Consider the following 19,083-nt stretch of genomic DNA (forward strand, 5'->3'; position numbering starts at 1 on the left):
GGCCCGTCACCAGCCATCTTGGTGAGGCCGGTGACAGCCACTTGGAGGGCGGTATTTTCACCATTCACTTTCCCTTCATTTTTAACAGGAATTCTTTGGCTTTGAGCATTGAGAGGGAGAGGAAGGAGCTGCCGCCGGGTGTGAGTGTCAGGACGGAGAGTCATAGAAGGCTCTGTGATCAAACTGGACTGCGGAAAAAGAGGGAGACATGATGGCCACGCGGAAGAGTCGCCTCCTTTCAGTCTTCCAGGAGGCGGGTCACAGTGAACCAGTGAGTGCGGGATTATAAATGATAGGTATTTATTTTCCAGCATGACACAATAGTACGAGTATCTTCCTTTTTTTTTCTTTTAAATAAGTAGAATAACTGTGTGTTTGAAATATTGCTTCCCGTTAACACCTGGTTACGGAACGGAAGTGATATAGTCATTTGTAATATATTTCTAGAAACACAAATCTTCAAGTAGATATTTTTGGCATACAGGAGCTACTGTCTCCTGGACTGTGAGTTTCAAATTTGTGATTCACAGAACTTGCGATCGGGATCTATAAAATTCGATCTTTATTGATACTGAAGTTAATGAGCCGATTTTTGTGAGTGGTGCGCCACGAGAATGTAGAGGTTTGCGCTCTGGGCGACGCTGTGTTAACTTCTCAACGTACTGCATGCACAGATTTCGAGGAGGAGGAGGAGGAGGAAAAGCTTGTAATGAAAAAGAATGAAAACTAGTTACAGATTACCTTATTTGAAAATCATGACAATTCTGATAATTTCCTAAAACTTTTATAAGGTCTAGATAAAAAAATATGTAACCGCAGATCTGCTTAGTATATCTCAGAGAATCAAATATCAAAAGGGAAAGAGTTTGTAATAAAAAAATGTATGAAAAGCTAGTTACAGTTTACCTTATTTGAAAATATGACAATTTCTTGTGGCTTCTATATATCTGCTTCAGAATTACTTGATTCGGAACACACAAATGACAGAAAGGGAGTATGGCAGTGTGGTGCAGGTAGCGTTCTGGAATACATCCTTGGGAGAGAACAAGTATATATATAAGAAATCCAAATGTGCCAGGAAGTATCATCTCTTGTCCACCCCTGATTATATTTAGACGTGTCAGTGCTCATAAAGAAAAGAACGTTATTGTATTGACGAGCATAGTAATGAATAGGAATGGTGAGACGGAGTTATATATGTAAATGACTCACAGCGCTTCATAAAGAAAAGGGATTACTGTATTGTCGAGTTTAACAATACACAGAAATGGTGAGACAGAGTTGTAAAAATTCAGTCCTGACTCACAGCACTTTCTGGCTGGTGTGTGTGTGTGTGTGTGTGTGTGTGTGTGTGTGTGTGTGTGTGTGTGTGTGTCTGTGTGTGTGTCTGTGTCTGTGTCTGTGATGTGTGTGTGTGTGTGTGTGTGTGTGTGTGTGTGTGTGTGTGTGTGTGTGTGTGTGTGTGTGTGTGTGTGTGTGTGTGTATCTTGTTTTTCGACTCACCTGTGGCTTAAGATTTTTGTCACTGTGCCATAGCTCATGTCTGCTTATATTTTCCTCATAACTATCTGTTCCATTTGACTTTCTGAACATTTTCCTTTTCAGTGTGAGAAATGCACGCACTTAGATGACTCGAGATTAACTCTGTAAGTGAAAAGTGACAAATTACTCAACTTGAAAGGAAGACGCGGCGTGGCGGTGTTGTATGTATGTACCTGACGGTGTTTTCCTACCCAAATGAGGTGTGGCAGGGGACGAATGGAGACGGAAGGTGACGTGTGTGTGTGTGTGTGTGTGTGTGAGTGTGTGTGTGTGTGTGTGTGTGTGTGTGTGTGTGTGTGTGTGTGTGTGTGTGTGTGTGTGTGTGTGTGTGTGTGTGTGTGTGTGTGTGTGTGTGTGTGTGTGTGTGTGTGTGTGTGTGTGTGTGTGTGTGTGTGTGTGTGTGTGTGTGTGTGTGTGTGTGTGTGTGTGTGTGTGTGTGTGTGTGTGTGTGTGTGTGTGTGTGTGTATGCGTGTGTGTGTAATTGCTCCATGGTTGGCAACACCGTCGCGCCAAAGTCCGGGTTAATATGAAGCCGATTGTGGCGAGCACTTCAATTTGATTTTGTTCCCAGCCTTGTTTTGTCCGCCCCGACCCGTTCCCATCCTGGCGCGCCCTGTCCCCGCCCTCCGCCACAGATCAGCCGTGAAACAATCGTGCTCAGACTTGGTCTTGACAACAATTACTCCCAGACAAAACGTAGCCTGGAGGGGCGCCGCTGCACCGGGCGGTTGAAGGCACTCGTCCTCCCTTCCTCCCCTTAATGGCTTATGAATGAGAACCAAAATAACAACGAGGCTTTCCTGCACCTCATTTGAAACTACAGTACAAAGTCAATGTTACGCTTATTGCATTGTTCCTCTACGCCTTCAAAGATTTGCTGGTCGGCTCGGCACCAAGAATACGGATAGGGAAGGTTGCACGTGATACACTGACAGGAGTACAACGCTAACTCGTGAGTTGTGTCTAAGAAATATTATATTGATAGGTTTTATTTAATTAATAAATGAACGAAGAATGACGGACGTGTTGAGAGAAGCCTTCCCTCGCATGACAGCTAGACATATTTTGCATTTTATTATTAGAATGTATTAGAAAGTATCAACAGGCACTCTTTCACTAATTGCTACTGTTATTGTTGAAATTGAGCAATCCCAGGCTGTTTTAATATAGGTTCAAAATACATGCACTAGAAAAGGAGGGCAATGAAATGAGATAAACAGTATTAATTTATAGATCACCTTTCCTGTTAATATCACCTATAAAAATTGCGGACAAAATTTGCACAAGACTTTCATTAACGAGAGAAGAGGATACTGCATTCAAACAATTAGGAAACGAGTAACATTGTTCAGTAAAGGTAAGGAACGACTGACCACCTAACCCAAAATTTTATCTTATGTAGGAAGAGCGCCGGCAAGAGGAACGAAAATTACAATATGAAAAATACCCAATGAGGCATCTTGAGTGATTTTGTCTTCGTCATGCAGAACGAGGTTGTGCAGCAATAAAGAATGACCCAATAATTACAGTGGACGGGTGGCCATGGCAGGCAGGGGGCAGCAGGTGGCGGTGGACGACTATAGAAAGGCTGCTTTGAAAATAGTCTTTGCCAAGGAACAGGGAGTCTGACTGATGGAGTGTAGTTGCACGTTAAGGATGCGTGCCTCGAGCCGACAGTGTATTGTGCTTTGCAGGATTCAAGAAATTTACATGTTTTGCCTCCATTTTAAGTGAATCGTTTCAAGAATTACCTTGCTCATACATCTAACTTCTCTCTTGTTTCTCTCCGTTTCTCTTTCCCATCATTTCTGTGTCTTTTCCTTTATTATTCAGTTAAATCATACTTTCACTCTTCTCTTCATCTTTATTTTCATTTTCCTTATCTCATTCTTCTGGGACACACCTTCCCTCTCGTCCTCGCCATAGTCTCATCCATTACTATTCTCTTTGTTTCCTTTGTGCACTGCCACCTACCATTGTGCGGCCTACTGTCCCTCTTGTCTTCTAAAACTTGCCAGTAGCCTTTCATTTCACCCTTTTCTTTCCACATTTTATACCTTTTCTTTCTTAACCTTATCTCGTAAACTTGCATAGTTTTCTTCCATTCCTCCTCCTCTTCACTCTTTCTCTCCCACGCACACTTCCTTCCTTCGTCTCTCCCTCTCCTCCCTCGCTCGCTTTCTCCCTTCCTTCTCTCTTATAGTCGCTAATGTTTCAGCGTCTTGATATGCAGTCGATTCTTTTGTCCACCTCCGCCCGGCCATGAATTGAGAACCGTTGAAAGTTGTTACATAGTGGAGGGTGGTGGAGAGGACTTCAGGGCCACTTCATGGGGCTTGGGGGGCTTGAGACGAGGGCTCCCTACACTCTCTCTTTCGAATCGCTCTTTATTTGCATACTTCGACGCCGCCGCCGCCGCAACTGAGACAGAAAGAGTGAGTGAGAGAGAGAAAGAGAAAGAAAGAAAGGGTGCGTTTGTTATTTCTCTTGTTCTGCCTGCCTCTGTGTGTGTGTGTGTGTGTGTGTGTGTGTGTGTGTGTGTGTGTGTGTGTGTGTGTGTTGTATGGCGGCGCCCTTGAGAGGTTAGTGTTGAGAGGAGTGTCGCAGTGGCTATCACAGGCTAAGGGAGAGGGTGGTAACGGTCGCCTCATTACACACAGACAAAGAGGGACGGGACGGCTTAGCGGGCTGGCTTAGTTAAGTTAGTTGCCTGTCTTACCCACCCAGTGCTGGAGAATGGGAAAGGAAACGAGGGACGTGTCAGGGTGGATGGGTTTCTACACACACACACACACACACATAGTAGGTAGTAGACACCTACCGAAACAATAACTTACTCCCAGTGAGATCTAATAGCACTAGTTCAGGAGGTGCTGTGAACCTTCCATTAAAGCTAGTTGTGATCTCGTTGAATGTTTCCCTTTGTGTCTCACAACTCAAAGGGGGTAGTCACAGCCTACCCTCTAAAGACAGCTCTCCTTCTTCACACAAAACTACATGCACTTACCACACATACACCCTTACCTCCAAATCAAAATTTAAAAGAAAAATGGGACCCGAAATAAACAACGCCTCGGAGTCCCCTCTGGGAGGGACCAAAATGTCCCCAGGTCGGACACCTCTCCTGTTGAAGACCACAAATGCCTTGACACCTCCCTCAACTTTTTCTACATTAACTTCTACAACATTCGCGGTCTTAGATCTAATTTTCAATCTGTGGAACACCACCTCTCCTCTACTAAACCTCATCTTCTTTTCCTCACCGAAACACAGCTGTCTGAGGCAACTGACAGTAGCCCTTCTCTGTTCCCTCCTACTTTCTCTATTCTCATTTTCATTCCAAAGCTGGATGTTGCGTCTATGTACGCAACGACTTAACTTGCTCTCGTGCCCACGCTCTTGAGTCTTCCGAATTTTCCACCATCTGGCTACGACTTAACAGTCACTCTCAAACTAAATTCATCTGTGCTGTTTATCTCTCCCCTAACTCTTCTGACTATAGTAATTTCTTCGACTACTTAACTTCTAAAGTGGAGCACATTCTGTCCCTCTACCCTTTCGCTGAGATTTCCATTCTTGGAGATTTCAATGTTCACCACCAGCTTTGGCTTTCCTCTCCCTTCACTGACCACCCTGGTGAACTAGCCTTCAACTTTGCTATCCTCCATGACCTAGAGCAACTGGTGCAACACCCTACTCGTATTCCTGACCGTCTTGGAGACACGCCCAACATTCTTGATCTCTTCCTCACCTCTAACCCTTCTGCTTATGCTGTCACCCTTTCATCTCCGTTGGGCTCCTCCGATCACAATCTCATTTCTGTATCTTGTCCTATTTTTCCAATCCCTCCGCAGGATCCCCAAAGCGAAGGTGCCTCTGGCGTTTTGCCTCTGCCAGTTGGGGGACCTGAGGAGGTATTATGCTGATTTTCCTGGAATGATTATTGCTTCCGTGTCAGAGACCCATCTCTTTGTGCTGAACGCATAACAGAGGTGTTAGTATCTGGCATGGAGGCGTACATTCCTCATTCTTTTCTCAACCTAAACCTTCTAAACCTTGGTTTAACTCAGCCTGTTCTCGTGCTATACATGATAGAGAGGTTGCCCACAAAAGGTACTTGAGCCTTCCATCTCCTGAATCTCATGCACTTTATATCTCTGCCCGGAATCATGCCAAGTCTGTTCTTCAACTTGCCAAACACTCTTTCATAAATAGGAAATGTCAAAATCTTTCAAACTCAAACTCTCCTCGTGACTTCTGGCATCTAGCCAAAAACATCTCAAATAACTTCACTTCTTCATCTTTCCTCCTTTATTTCATCCTGATGGCACCACTGCCATCTCTTCTGTCTCTAAAGCTGAACTCTTTTCTCAAACCTTTGCTCACAACTCCACCTTGGACGATTCTGGGCTTGTCCTCCTCTCCTCCTCCCTCTGACTATTTCATGTCTACAATCAAAATTCTTCGTAATGATGTTTTCCATGCCCTTGCTGGCCTAAACCCTCGGAAGGCTTATGGACCTGATGGGGTCCCTCCTATTGTTCTCAAAAACTGTGCTTCTGTGCTTGCACCTTGCCTGGCCAAACTCTTCCAACTTTGTCTATCGACTTCTACCTTTCCTTCCTGCTGGAAGTTCGCCTACATTCAGCCTGTTCCTAAAAGGGTGACCGTTCTAACCCCTCAAACTACCGTCCTATAGCTTTAATCTCTTGCTTGTCTAAAGTTTTTAATCTATCCTGAATAGGAAGATTCTCAAACATCTGTCACTTCACAATCTTCTGTCTGATCGCCAGTATGGCTTCCGTCAAGGTCGCTCTACTGGTGATCTTCTGGCTTTCCTTACTGAGTCTTGGTCATCCTCTTTTAGAGATTTCGGTGAAACTTTTGCTGTTGCGTTAGACATATCAAAAGCTTTTGATAGAGTCTGGCATAAAGCTTTGATTTCAAAACTGCCCTCCTACGGCTTCTATCCTTCTCTCTGCAACTTTATCTCAAGTTTCCTTTCCGACCGCTCTATTGCTGCTGTGGTAGACGGCTACTGTTCTTCTCCTAAACCTATTAATAGTGGTGTTCCTCAGGGTTCTGTCCTGTCACCCACTCTCTTTCTATTATTCATTAATGACCTTCTTAACCAAACTTCTTGCCCTATCCACTCCTACGCTGATGATACCACCCTACATCTTTCCACGTTCTTTCAGAGACGTCCAACCCTTCAGGAAATCAACAGATCACGCGGGGACGCCACGGAACGCCTGACTTCCGATCTTTCTAAGATTTCCGATTGGGGCAGAGAAAATCTAGTAGTTTTCAATGCCTCAAAACTCAATTCCTCCATCTATCAACTCGACACAACCTTCCAGACAACTATCCCTCTTCTTCAATGACACTCAACTGTCTCCTCTTCCACAATGAATATCCTCGGTCTGTCCTTTGCTCATAATCTTAACTGGAAACTTCACATCTCATCTCTTGCTAAAACAGCTTCTATGAAATTAGGTGTTCTGAGGCGTCTCCGACAGTTTTCTCGCCCTCCAACTGCTTACTCTGTATAAGGGCCTTATCCGTCCCTGTATGGAGTACTCTTCGCATGTTTGGGGGTTCCAGTCACACAGCTTTGCTTGATAGGGTGGAATCGAAAGCTCTTCGTCTCATCAACTCCCTCCTCTGACTAACTGTCTTCAGTCTCTTTCTCACCGCCGAAATGTTGCATCCCTTTCTATATTTTATCGCTATTTTCATGGTAACTGTTCTACTGATCTTGCTAACTGCATGCCTCCCTCCTCCTGCGGCCACGCTGCACAAGGCTTTCTTCTTCCTCTCATCCCTATTCTGTCCAACTCTCTAATGCAAGAGTTAACCAGTACGCTCAATCATTCATCCCTTTCACTGGTAAACTCTGGAACTCCCTCCCTGCATCTGTATTTCCGAATTCCTACAACTTGTCTTCTTTTAAGAGGGAGGTATCGAGGCATTTGCTCCCCTAATTCTGGCTGACGGTTTTGGCACTTTTGAAGTCTTTGGAGAGCCAGCGCTCAAGTGGGCCTTTTTCTAACTTTCTTTTTTTGCCCTTGGCTGGCCCTCTTCCTACGTAAAAAAAAAAAAAAAAAAACACACACACACACACACACACACACACACATACACACACACATACATACACACACACATATACATCACACACACACATATACATCACACACACACACACACACACACACACACACACACACACACACACACACACACACTCACTCTCTCTCTCTCTCTCTCTCTCTCTCTCTCTCTCTCTCTCTCTCTCTCTCTCTCTCTCTCTCTCTCTCTCTCTCTCTCTCTCTCTCTCTCTCTCTCTCTCTCTCTCTCTCTCTCTCTCTCTCTCTCTCTCTCTCTCTCTCTCTCTCTCTCTCTCTCTCTCTCTCTCTCTCTCTCTCTCTCTCTCTCTCTCTCTCTCTCTCTCTCTCTCTCTCTCTCTCTCTCTCTCTCTCTCTCTCTCTCTCACACACACACACACACACACACACACACACAACACACACACACACACACACACACACACACACACACACACACACACACACACACACACACACACACACACACACACACACACACACACACACACACACACACACACACACACACACACACACACACACACACACACACACACACACACACACACACACACACACACACACACACACACACACTATGGATAAGAATAAATAGACAGTCACAGAGCACAAACACATAAAAAACAAGAAAAAGGTGGATAAATAATACTTACGAGCTGGAACTAATTTGATCTACTGTCTGTGGTACCAAAACAACATTTACTTATCATTATTCTATACTGACTTCATTTTCCGTATCTCTTCTTCACCAATCTTCAGATTTTCTTTTTTTATCGACCTGTAATTCCTTCCAAGATATCCAGCAAAATGAACGTAGCTTATCCCCAGCAGGATTCGAACCCGCGACCTCTGGATTAGAAATCCAGCGCGCTATCCACTGCGCCATGAGGACTGTTGTGGTATATAATTTCCAAAAACAAAACTTGACTAACATTATTTTTTCAACACTTCATAGAATGGAAAATTGAGAGGGATGTCGGGGAAGAGACCTTGCCAAGAACAATACACAGTATGCGTTATATACGGGCGTCACGGAAAGACGAGCAAAGATTAGAAGGGATAAAAATGCAAGATGTTGATAAATACAATAAAATCCAAACTGGTGCACATATTCTAATCAGAAAATCATACATAAATCAGTCTGGCATTCTCGCAGTAGCCAGTAACAAATGCGGCAATACAAGCACATACCCCGCCACCACATTCCCAGGAAAATTAGTGTCGATTCCCACCTGACTTTGAGAGCGGCCAGTGTTCCGCCCTCCTGGCAGCCTCATTAATTGGCTTTGTTACTCGCGCTTGACGGAGTGGCCAGCCGCGTGTTGCGTGTTTGCGGCCGTCACTACATGGGGGAGGGAAGGGACAGGTGTGGGTGGAGGAATTAGACCGCGGGAGAGTGGCTGTGACAGAGGGAGGAAGGCAGGTGGTATAGAAATTGTAAAGGCAGTGGTAGCTGTGATGGGAATACAGCAAAGGTAGTAATAGTAGTAGTAGTAGTAGTAGTAGTATAGAAAATAGTAGTAGTAGTAGAAGTAGTAGTAGTTGTTGTAATAGTAATAGTAGTAGTAGTAGTAGTAGTATAAAAAGTAGTAGTAGTAGAAGAAATAGTAGTAGTAGTAGTAGTAGTAGTAGTAATAGTAGTAGTAGTAGTAGTAGTAGTAGTGGTAGTAACGGAGATAATGACAGAGAACTATCAACATCAAGACAGGTATCATCTTTAACATCCATAAACAATAAACAAACCCTGATTCGAACAGTTAATGTAGAGGCACACAATATTTTTTTTTTTTTATTGCGAGACATTTCGGAAACATTTCCTAGTTAAACGCTGATAAAATGATGGTAAACTTTGGTGTTTTCTGCCTGATTACGTATTTCCATCTTTCTATGACTAGAACTCTTTAAAGATGGAGGTTTCAAGACACATCCTATAATTTTTTTTTTCCTTCCGCTTTCAACTTTGCTTTTCGGGAACAGGTATCTCGGTGGGTTTTCTTTCTTATGTATCGCTGCTTTCTGTAATTTTGTCCGTGTCTTTACTACATAAAAAAGTAAGGGATTAGAACTGGTATTGTAGTGATTTTCAGATATAGCTACTTCTGTTTTACAAACTCAATATTATTTTTACTCCACGCGAACATTATAATTCTTACATTCGTAGTCTTCATATTGTCTCCACTGCTTTTGTTAAGGGTCGCCTCAGCACACGACCTGTCTGCACATTGTCTTGTTTGTACGTCTCCTGTTGCAAAAATCAAACGCATGTCTTCCTTCCACGCATCTATGTCTCTCATCTTCACTTCTGCCTGTCTGGTGGGTTCATCTCAAGCGTTCGTCATTTTCGCATCGCATAGAAATTGTTCATCTTTCCCTCCATCACTCCCATCACGTCCACTCACCCACATCATCATCATCTTGTCACTCACCCGTCACCATCACCCACTACTCACTCCCATTCACCTCGTTGCATCTACTGGCCAACATCACTGAATGCTTCCTATCACTGCCACTATCGCCATCATCAGATACTACTTCCTGTCACTTTCGCGTGTACTCGTGCCTATCTTCTTATAGTATTTGATCCTGCTTCATGGTGTTGTTTTTTGCTCTCCATATATGCCTTCTAATGTAAATAAAATAATCTAATCATACCTGAAACTTGAGATAAAAAAAAAGTGTGCCAAGACTGAAGGGGTTAACAAAGGTGTCAGTGAAAAGTATTGAGAATCAAAAACTAGCTCATCCACCGACATTACTTCGCCAGCAAATAAGGAAGCCTATCTACTCGGTACTAGGCGATGAAACAGCTGTGCGTCCCATCTTGACAGCCTGTGGCATCTGCTGAACGTGTGCTGTGTGAACCCCTGCAGAGACAAGTTGGTGTGTAGTCCATCTGCTAGTCAGGGAGATTCAGTGTCATACGTAGCCATTCTGTGTCTTATCTGGACGGGCGAGGCGCGATAACAAACTCTGAAAGAGACACACACTGATAGAAACATATTGAGATAGACGGTAAGATAATGCATGAATATGTACAGGGATTAAATAAAAAGCAGAGGTAAAGAGACATTTTATGGGAACCGAGTTGAGGGATGGAGTGGCAGTGGTGGTGTTAGGAAGGAGAGGGAGTGAAGCAAGAGGAGAGGGTGAGAGAAAAGGACAGTAAAAGAGCAGAATTGAAAGGGAACTGAAGTGAGATCGGGAGATGACGCATAAAGGAAAGGGAAGTTGGAGGAGAGGTGAAGTGAGAGAGAGAGAGAAGAGAGAGAGAGAGAGAGAGAGAGAGAGAGAGAGAGAGAGAGAGAGAGAGAGAGAGAGAGAGAGAGAGAGAGAGAGAGAGAGAGAGAGAGAGAGAGAGAGAGAGAGAGAGAGAGAAACTGCAACCTCCTTTGATTAACTAAATGAAGACAACGAACTTCAAATTTAATGCCAAGATAAAGGAAAGCAACTGATTAACGGAAATTACTGAGAAAGGCAAAAAAAAAGAGAAAAGATTAACTTGTACATTCTTCCTTCAACATTCCACCATTATAATGCAAATACACACACACACACACACACACACACACACACACACACACACACACACACACACACACACACACACACACACACCTGTACAGTAAAGTGTAAGCCCTTCTCTCCTTCACCCCCGCAAGTCCCACACACAAGAACCTTTTGCCTTTTTTTACGGAATTTCCCGGCTAATGAGGACCTGTTATGGGACTCACACACAAATGAAAGGGGAGTGTTTGGGACCACTGACTGCCCCCCACCCCGTCTCCCCCTCCACACCACCACCCTCAAGGTTTGGAGTCCTACTTGAGTTTGAGGATCTCTTGTTCGCTTCCACTCCCACGCGGATCACCTGCGGGTCTGTCCTGGGCTGCGGGAGGCGGGATTAGATATGCCAGCGAGGTGCTCCCGCTGGCCCGCACAACAACACGCCACAAAGGAATGCGCTAATTAATTGCCACCGTGTAGGTATTGGCCGCCTGTTCCTCATGTCACGCGGTTATTCTGAAGTGCGTGATGGGTGTCTGTCACTGTCTGTTGTGTGTATAGCTCGTATTCTCAAACACTTCTGTGCTTCACCTTCACTATTTCAAAAGGGTTTATTTGAACTGAAACGAGTTTTTTGGTTTGTTTTGATGGTTCTAGATCCAGATTGACAAGATATTTAGATTATTAACTGGTGAAACACTATGAAAACTCTGCTAATCTTCTCTGTGGCCTTGCAAATTAGTCTTGGTAAGAGAGAAGAGCGATTTTTTAAATATTTTTTACTGGTATAGGCAGACTGACAAGATTTCTACATTATCAACTGGATAAACATTCTTGAAAACCCCGCTAATCATCTCTGTGGCCCTTGAAAATAGTCGTGTGAGAGGACAAAGCGTTTCTAAATATGGATCTATGAGTCATGGAGAGTTGTTCTGACCAATTCTTGTCTAACTGGAATTATGTTTTACTCTCTTGTCTCTCCGGTGATGTAGTCTGATTCTTGTCCTGAAGTGTTTGTTGATGCTATTAGAGGGAGACTAGTGACGCGTGTGTTAGGGCTATTCTTATGCACATTAATTAGGCATTGGTCGTTTGTTATTTGGTCTTTCGTCGTATTTTAGGTGCTTTGTTATGTTGCGTTTCGTTTTTATGGAGGGCATGTTGTTGTCTCTTAACCCCATAACCATGACGCATTTCATATTCATTCTGCTTATTATTTGGTGATTTTAAACAGCTTCATAAACTCATATGGTGTATTAAAACATGCATCTTATTTTCTTTTTAATTATACGAAGAGGAATAAGAATGAAGAGAATATCAATAGTGGTAAGAATGAAGGTGGCAGTCATGGTAGTGATGGTAAAAGATATTGATATTTTGCTTGTTAATTTCATTATGATGTTTTATAAGAATGCGGGTATGAATGTCTTCCAATAAAGTATCTTAGTAAATTTACCTCCAATGTATATTCTTAAGAGACAACACCACTTCTTATCCAATACTTAACACACTCTACAAGGAGCCAGAGAGATGCAATGTCCAGTGGAAGGAGCGTGAAGAAGGAAGCATATACGTAGAAGAGTTGGTCTGCTAGGGACATACACACACACACACACACACACACACACACACACACACACACACACACACACACACACACACACACACACACACACACACACACACACACACACACACACACAGCCCGGTAGCTCAGTGGTTAGAGCGCTGGCTTCACAAGCCAGAGGACCGGGGTTCGATTCTCCGGCCGGGTGGAGATATTTGGGTGTGTCTCCTTTCACGTGTAACCCCTGTTCACCTAGTAGTGAGTAGGTACGGGATGTAAATCGAGGAGTTATGACCTTGTTGTCCCGGTGTGTGGTGTGTGCCTGGTCTCAGGCCTATCTGAAGATCGGAAATAATGAGCTCTGAGCTCGTTCAGTAGAGTAACGTCTGGCTGTCTCGTCAGAGACTGCAGCAGATCATACAGTGAAACACACACACACACACACACACAGCGGGCAACACATCCCCCCAGCGTGATCACGGCCCTGTGAAATTTGAGCGCAGAAAAATACCTCGGATTAAACACTTCATCGGAGAAACCATCGGTATATATTTGAACGCATTCCTGACCGTTCCGCAGCGACTCTCCCTCCGTCTCTCATTCCTTCTACCTCCTCAAAGCATTTCGTCGTTCTCCACTGCCCTCTTCCCCCATCTCCCTCGCCCTTCAGCCTCACTCCCCCTTCATGTAATGGGCGACACAAAGAGCTGCATACCACTTGCTTATCCGTCCCAGCGCGCCTCAAAGCCACTGCAAGTTCACTCTGATCGTCATTTGAAGTTAATGTTCGCCTTTTAGCCACAGCTCTTTATCGCTCCGGTCTCCCGCAGCGCCATTGAGGGGGAACATGGAGGAGTAAGAGTGGGAAGCTGAGAAGTAGAAGTAGGAGGAAGAGGTGGAGGTGGCGAGTGTGAGGAATGCTGGTTGCTTGTGAGGGATTGAGAGTGAGGGAAGGTGAAAGGGAAAGAAGTGGATGTGGAGTGAAGAAGGAAGAGGTAGGAGCGAGCTGAGGAGAAGTAAGAAAAAGAGGTGGAGGTTGTGAGTGTGATGAATGCTGGTTGGTTGTGAGTGAAGGAGTGAGGGACGGAGTGAGGGAAGGTGAAGGAGGTGGATGTGGAGTGCAGAAGGAAGGAAGAGGTAGGAGCGAGCTGAGAAGGAGAAATAGAAGGAAGAGGTGGAGGTGGTGAGTGTGAAGAATGCTGGTTGGTTGTGAGTGAGTGAGGGAGTGAGAGAAGGTGAAAGGGGAAAGAAGTGGATGTGGAGTGTAGGACGAAAGAGGAGGGAGAAAAATTTTATGGTGAATACTAGTAGGCAGTGAAGGTGACTGACTTGCATTGGAAGTAAGATCGTGGAGGTTACAGTAATCGTGTCTTTAATAACGTTACATAATTACACTTCGGTTAATCCCTTCTCTATTAGGACACATATTTACCATGAGATTAGTGTACGATTAGACCATTTTATTATCATTAAGAAATATCTATAGAGGTTAGAAGATTCATGGTTACAGTTTTCACTATTTTGATTCCGCACATAGATTTTTGAAGCTATATAAAATCTCCAAATAGTAGGGATAATGAATATGGAAACGCGTCATGGTATTGAAGGGGTTAAACGATTCAGTAGCAAAGAATGAAGTATGATAGTTTTACAGTCTTGCGATTCTCTGGAGTTGTGGACACAGTCATTCTCCTTCCATTAGTAGGGAAGTGGAGAGAGGGACTTTGTAGAGCAGCCAGCCGCCATTACTGTGTCCACCTCACCACTATATAAGGAGCAGCAAGGTTGTTTGATGAGTCTCGAAAGTCTTTCTGGTTCAGATTGTAAGGAAGAAACGTATCCAGAAACTGAAATTAATAATTGTAGTTTTCCTTCTGAACCAATATAAGAGACTGCCATGTCTCTCAAGAGTCTGGCTAAAACTCCCACCATCACTATATTATTTACTGTCTACATACCACCGATTCACATAAGACTGCCTTCGTATTAACTCCATCAGTACCATGACGCGTTCCCTTTTTCATTCTGCTTACTATCTGGTGATTTCATACAGCTTCAGAAATTTATGTGTGGGATTAAAATAGTGAAGACTGTGGCCATTAATCTTCTAACCTCCATAGACCCTTTCTAATGGCAATAAAATTATCAAATAGTACCCAAAAATCAAGATAAACATGTGTACCAGTATTGAAAGTGTTAATGTAATCGTCGTTGTCGTTATTGTCCTTCTCCTCTTCATCCTCATTATCATTATCAGTGTTGTTATCAAGTATCATCACCCACGACGTCATAATTATTTGTGTATGTATGGGCGTGTTTCCTTCACATCACATTTCTTATCCCTGCTACGCCTACTGTCACTATTGTCACCACCAACACTACCACCACCACCGTTGTCCACCTCCAGACAACCACCAAAAGAACAACACAACAACTTTCCCTAATTAAGATCGGTTTGACGCGAGGGGGTGACGCCGAGACCATCTGCTAATCCCCTCCACCTCCCTCGCTGCCTCCCATCACTGCCCCACACCGATCCCCACCTGCCCCGCCCCCGTTCGAGCCCCCACCACAGCCTCTGCTCCAGCCCCTCCCTTTGTCTAGCGGCAGCGGGGGCGGGCCGGGACAAGAAGGAACAGAAGGGTGTGTGGTGCGGGAGGACACAGAGGGAATTGACGGAGAAAGACAGGATAGGAGGGAGATAGAGAAAGAAGAAAGATATGGTGAAGGAAAGTTAGTGGAGAAAAGAGAGAAGTAAGAGAAAATAGAGATGTAAAAAGTGAACGAAGAAAAGTAACGAAAGTAGACAAATGAGGGATAGGAATCAGAATATGAGCAGTCAGTCAGGGGAAAGCCAAATTATTTCCCTCCTCTTCCCCTCCTCCTCCTCCTCCTCCTCCTCCTCCTCCTCCTCCTCCTCCTCCTCCTCCTCCTCCTCCTCCTCCTCCTCCTCCTCCTCTGCTTCCCTTTCCTCCCTTCCCTAAACTCCGAGGCATTGTTCTTTTCTCTTTATCTTTTCCTTTATTAAACAGAGGACGCTGAGACCCGATTGCCGCGTCTGCTTATGGGGGGTCTCTTGATTTACCGGCGGGAAGGTTTGGCGTCGTGCTTTGGGCGAAGGGACGGTGTGGAGAGAGAGCAGCCCATATTCTGAAACACTTCCGCGCTGTACCTTCACTATTTTCAAAGGGCTCTAGTTGAAGTGACACGGGTTCTTAGGGCTGTTTCTTCTTTTAGTGACATGTTAACAAGTTTTCTGGATTATCAACAGGAAAAAATACTCATCTCTGTAGTCTTTAGAATCTGAATATGGCGCTCTATTATAGTATTTCGTGATGGTGTCTGGCAGCGGGAGCGATACTGGATGCTGCCTGAGTGCTCTTACTTTGACGTGATGGAGTGTTAATGAGATTGCCTTCTCTTCAGGGCGCGTGCTAGAGTGAGGCAGGTTGATATGGTGATGAATGTAAAGTTAAGGAATTTTAAAAGTTATACTGGCGTGTTCTCGGTTTTTGTTACTCAAGTAGGTTTTTCTATTTATAGTTATGTCAGAGCTTTGTGTGTGAGGCGATGTGGCTGTAGTGAAGACGTGTAATGGTTAGTGGTGCAGGGTTACAGTGGATCCAGCTGAGGTATTTTGCGGATTATGTTGTGGTGGCCGTATTTATATTTTGACTTTCGCTAGTAGTGGGCGGTGATTGCAGTGCTGCCTGACATGATGAACTCTGCCCTATTTTGTGGAGAACTTTTCCTGAACAAATTAATGATTAAATTAATATATAAATGATTGCCAATCAATAAATGAATGCATAATGTTTGGAGGTTTGTAATTGTGTAAAAATATTGTTTTATTATGCAATTGTTGATATGAAGTCAAGTTTTGAATTGAGGTAAAGAGCGGAATGTTGCTCAAATGCAGACGAAATATAATGGCGAGATTGCATTCTTTCCTTCTTGGTTGTATACTTTTTCTCACTTTGATATTGCCCGTGTTGTTGCTGCTCTTGTTGTTATTGTTGTTGTTATCATTGCTGTTGTTGTCTTTGTTGTTATTGTTGTTATTGTTGTTGTTGTTGTTGTTGTTGTTGTTGTTGCTGCTGCTGCTGCTGCTGCTGCTGCTGCTGCTGTTGTTGTTGGCAGTGGTAATGACAGAAGCATCATTAGTAAAATGAGTGTTATAGGTGATAATGATACTACTATTATTATGTACTAATACTGATGATGATGACTATAATATTACAAATAATACCGATTATAAAAATAATGATATAATAATAGTAATAATAATAATAATAATAATAATAATAATAATAATAATAATAATAATAATAATAGTAGTAATAGTAATAATAATGATAACAGTAATAATAGTAATAACAATAATAATAAAAAATAATAAAAATGAAACTTACTTATTTCCTCGCCTAAAATAAAAAGAAAAGTAGGAATTATCTGTGAAGAGCCGCAGACACGCAATGACTGTGACGGTGTGTGGCAAGGAAGGCACTGCAGAAATCAAGACAAGAATAGACCGCAAAGTAACTGAAGCCACACGTTGCCTTGCCAAATGTGACTCAATGACAGTGCCACCACCACCACCACCATTACTAGCTTCGTCATTCTCAGAAGTTATGAACGTTCAAAACAAAATAACAGTCATTCCTGGAGGGAAGTATTAAAAAGAAATGAAACTCAGTCCTGCATCTCTCAAGCATAAACTTTCACATTACTCTCACCTTCATCAACATAAAATAATTACTCTCACTCCCCGTACAAAAACACGAACACAAGTTGCTGGAAATAAAAGGAAATGCTGGAAATTGAAATCATACATCATTTGTACGCCACTCAAACTAATTTCACGTCCCATACAGTCACACACGTGTGACCATGGCGTCCAATTCCTTCCTTGTCAGGGAAAGGAAGCGATATTCCGTACCTCTGCCTCACTTTCCTGCTTCATTCAGACACTCGTGACAACTTTCACTGCAACTTGGGGATCAGAAAGATTACCAGGAATTAAACAAGGAAAACTCTCGTACAAATGGAAGAATAGTTTATCTACATGTTACTGAAGTAACAATTAAAGCAGAGAAATAAAGAAAATAAAACAAAACTGGTGGATACACAAACACCGGTTAGGTTAAGCACAGCCAAGCAACAGACTTACCGAATTCTTACCATATCATTAGCTAACAGTTTACCACATCTGTGAATTATAAATCGACTAAATGTATGCAATGCTCTGTAGCGCCTCTTATCCACCAATCATCTCAGCAGCAGCACCAGCCAAGGCAGACAGCCATATCTAGTGCTCATTCAGCCCCTCCCTCCCTGCCTTCCATCTTGCCACACCACGTCCCCCGCACTCCAGTCCGTCCGTCAGCGAATATGACAGGCTGCTCCCTCGCGCTGCTCTCCCCGCGCCGCCTCTTAATGGAAATCCAATAAATGGGGGGTTGATTTAATGGTGCGGTTACCCTCAATGAGCCTCCCGTCCCCGTGGCTGATCAGACGCACGGTTGATATCTTTATGGCCGGGGTTAATCGCTTTATTTGCCGGCTTTCTGTCACGCTGGCGCCATTGAGGTCAGACAAAGTGGGGGCCTTTGATTGCACCTCATGATTGACAGGCGACCCAAAGCTGGCCACGGACGTGTGAACATTGAGTTATTCTCGCTGAGCTGGGCACACTCACTCCCTCACGCCCCCCGCCTACCCGTCACCACCTTCTCCTTCTCCTCGTCCTCCTCCTCTTCCTCCTTCTCCTCCTCCTCCTCCTCCTCCTCCTCCTCCTCCTCCTTCTTCTACTGCTACCCCTGCAGCCACTACTACTACTACTACTATACTACTACTACTACTACTACTACTACTACTACTACTACTACTACTACTACTACTACTTCTACTACTACAGTGCTACTTTTCCTCCTCCTCTTCTTCCTTTTACCCAGTCCTTCTGTCTGTCTACTTCCTACAACTAGAAGCTATTAGTACTACCATTACTATAGTTTCCCTATCCCACTTCTACTACTACTACTACTACTACTACTACTACTACTACTACTACTACTACTACTACTACTACTACTACTACTACTGCTTACCCTCCTCTTCGTCCTCCTCCGCTGCATTAATCACCATAATCACCATCACCATTTTTCAGCTCTATAAGGTAATGATAGTGGTAGTAGTAATGATAGTAGTGATCGCTGCCTCTCTCCCATACCACCACGGCCTGAACCTGTCCTTCCGCCTGGCTTCTCTCATCGTGTCCGTCCCAGTGACTCACCATTGTGGCCTCCTTTGGTTCTCTCATTTTTCCTAAGGTTCTTTTC

The 19,083-nt window shown here is 43.8% G+C and overlaps 1 non-coding gene across 1 annotated transcript; it reads right to left on the bottom strand.

The window, feature by feature from the left end:
• Positions 1-8,493: 8,493 nt before the first annotated feature.
• On the bottom strand, positions 8,494-8,566 carry Trnar-ucu. Its single transcript has one exon. It is a non-coding gene; the product is annotated as a tRNA-Arg (tRNA).
• Positions 8,567-19,083: the final 10,517 nt, after the last annotated feature.

The sequence above is a fragment of the Portunus trituberculatus genome, chromosome 43 (genome assembly GCF_017591435.1).
Source record: "Portunus trituberculatus isolate SZX2019 chromosome 43, ASM1759143v1, whole genome shotgun sequence".
Classification (NCBI taxonomy): Eukaryota; Metazoa; Arthropoda; class Malacostraca; order Decapoda; family Portunidae; genus Portunus; species Portunus trituberculatus.